This window comes from Rhopalosiphum maidis, chromosome 1 (genome assembly GCF_003676215.2).
Source record: "Rhopalosiphum maidis isolate BTI-1 chromosome 1, ASM367621v3, whole genome shotgun sequence".
NCBI classification, from domain to species: Eukaryota; Metazoa; Arthropoda; class Insecta; order Hemiptera; family Aphididae; genus Rhopalosiphum; species Rhopalosiphum maidis.
The window spans coordinates 67211064-67214188 of record NC_040877.1 but is presented as its reverse complement, the minus strand read 5'-3'; the positions used below and the strand labels follow the sequence as shown (position 1 = coordinate 67214188).

General features: G+C 29.9%; 1 non-coding gene across 1 annotated transcript; it reads left to right on the top strand.

Moving 5' to 3' along the window:
• The first annotated feature begins 232 nt into the window (after positions 1-232).
• Positions 233-395, top strand: LOC113550744. Its single transcript, XR_003405053.1, has one exon. It is a non-coding gene; the product is annotated as a U1 spliceosomal RNA (small nuclear RNA).
• Positions 396-3125: the final 2730 nt, after the last annotated feature.

Below are 3125 nucleotides of genomic sequence, written 5' to 3'. Positions count from 1 at the left end.
TTGAAACTGATCGGCGGCCGACAGAAAGTGGCCCAGATATGCGTACTTTGAGCCCTAGAAATGGGCTCTAAACATTTGGGCGTTAGAAACTAAACACTGAAAGTATTGAAAAGGGGTACCGGGTAGGTGATCAAGGTTTCAATGTGAAAACGGTTGACGGGTTTTTTGGCGCGCTGCACACGTCGGTAGGACACTGAATGGCATATAAAGTCTGCCGTCGGTCGGATCGAGCATACTTACCTGGCGTGGAGGTCAACCGTGATCAATTAGGCGGTTCCTCCAGGGTGAGGCCCGGTCATTGCACACCGATTGGGTTGACCCCTGCGAGTATCCCTAATGTGGATACCTCGGACGCATAATTTTTGGTAGCTGGGACTGCGTTCGCGCCGTCCCTTACGATCTGTTGATAAACTATTTTATTTGTCTTCCGTTAGGGTTGGGTAGCCTCCTGCTCTGTGATCACGGTTAGAAGGCTGTTGTTGACTATATTCGTATCGGTGGAGGAAGTTGGTCTTTCTTTCTCTATCGACGCGCCCGTTATTAGTGATTATTCAGATTATGTCGGCGGTACGAACCAGAGCTGACGGAGATTAATATTGTTAAGTGCGTACGTTTCTGGTTTTATTTGATTGAGTTCATACGCTCCATAGTCTGAGTGGCGCGTATGTATTCAACCATTGTAACCGAAAACGCGCGCGTACGATACGCGCCCACGTGAAACGGGCCTTCCGTTTTATTTAAATCCATGTACGTTTGTTTTATTTAAGTAATTGTAGTTTAGAGATGTTTTGTCATTGTTATTTGTTTTTTACATGCTATCACTGTACTATTATGAGTATGACATATAATCCTATTGAAAATTAAACGTAAATCCAAAAAACATTTAATTTTTAATAATATGAATTTATACTAAATAAAAAGCAATCCCATATAATTATTAATTAATACATTTATAAATTTTATTATACTAAACTTCTATATTTAATTTTAACCTTTAAAACAATGATTAATGATATATTATTTTAAACTATTATCATATTATCGTAATATAGCTATAGCTTATAGGGAAATAATAAAAAGCATAAAGACGATTACTAAAGTCTGATAAAGTACCTTGTTTGTTATGCACTGCGCACCGGCGTGACATTTGCATAATGCACAAACAAACGTGCGTGCGATGAATGAAAAATCGTCGAACGATGCAAACATTATAAACAGCGTCTGGGACCCTGTTCACGAAAGTATACAATAAATTTCGAAAGTAAGGTAAATTCTAAAATAGTATCATGGAATAAAAATTTTAAAATATAGTAACTAGGTGTACGATATAGATAGACGATGGGCAGAGACGCAGTCACAATATAGTAGATTGCACATAGTATATGGTATTATCGTAATATTAAACAATTCAAAAAATATGAATAAATTTATGAGCCGTTATAAAATTATGACTGATGAGTAAATAAATTTTTCGCTATAAAAAACATAGAACACTGATTTCATGTACATGTAATCGTGTAGTTATCGTTTTAAAACTCCGTTTAGATTGAAAGAAAGTATTTTATCGTAAATCATAATATTATAAGTAGTTTTATAATAGTCAGTAAAATTAACGTTTACTTTTTTTTTTCTATAGAAAGCGGTTCTCATTGTTCAATAAAAATATTTTTGCATAAATAAAAATTGTAAAATAATATAAAATATAGGTAAGTGCATTTATTTGTTTAAAAAATTGTAATTATTAAATATGTACTCAATCTGTTAATAAAATGCAATACGCCTACATAATGTACACGTGTCCTGCGTCCATCATTATCGACTATAATTCTACTTCGACGTTGTTATTTTCAAAATTTTATTTTTAAATTTGTTGATGACTATTTTTTTTTATATAACGAATGAGATGAATAGTGTGTATATAGTTGTGCATGAAAGAAATTAAAAAAATAATCGTGGCCAAAACTATAAAATCGAAATTTTAATTATTTACAAGTGTAGGACCACGCTTTAAATTCATGTTTTCATTAAGTGCTATTTATCACCTTACATATTCATTACAGGCCAAGTTTACAACAAAAAAGGTTAACGCTGGCTAAATTTTTATTTGCTAAGGAAACAATAATTGTTTAAACTTTAAATATATTATTCACTATATTTAAGTCCTAATAGGACTTTATTAAAGTTATTTTAATATATTATAATATTAAGGCTTTTACGCTAGCTATTACTACGAGGCTTAAATTTATTATGAGTTTTGACGTGTAAATTGGAAAGGTTTCTTATTTGATGGGTATACGTACTTTAAATTGCCTATGCCAAGCTCCGAGTACAAGATATATTCTGTCTGTTGTATATTGTAAATAACTATAACTATAGAATAGATAGCACCATATGTTTCATAATAAAAATTATATTATCACATTCATTATAAATATCTAATAATTACTTAATAATATTATCGATATTATAATCTATATAATAAATTGTATATTTTATACTTAATAATTATTAATTATTATATAAATATTATAAAGATTTTAATGTGGGTAGAAAATACATTGATTAATAGATAATATATTATTAAATTATTTACGAATTACTTATTACTTAAATAAATTATATAATAATTAATTTAATTTATAAAACGATTCTAAGCGTAGAAAGTCTGTCAGTCTATACGGCTAGGTACATTAATATATGTATAACGTATAACTTTAATTTGTTACAGAGGGTGATTCACCAAACATATTTATCTACTTTTTTTCTTTAGTCATGTAATTATTCAAAATCTGATAATTGGAATTTTCAAATAAACATTCTTAAGAACTTATTTTTTCGAATACCTATTTAAGATTTTTGTACCAAAGTACAAAAATATAGTATCTTATGGCGATACCATTTTTCATACCGACAACCTCCTTTCTACTTAAAATTATTCAGCAGATTTTTTTGATTATTTTGAATTTTGATTCTAAATTAGATACATTATAACATTAAAATTCAAACAAGCTTTCGACTTATAAATCTTTATGTAAGTACCATACTAAATACAACAGTCCATTATACTATCCCAGTACTCTAGTCCTAGGGGTTATATTATATAAAACTAAAATAAAGGTAAATTG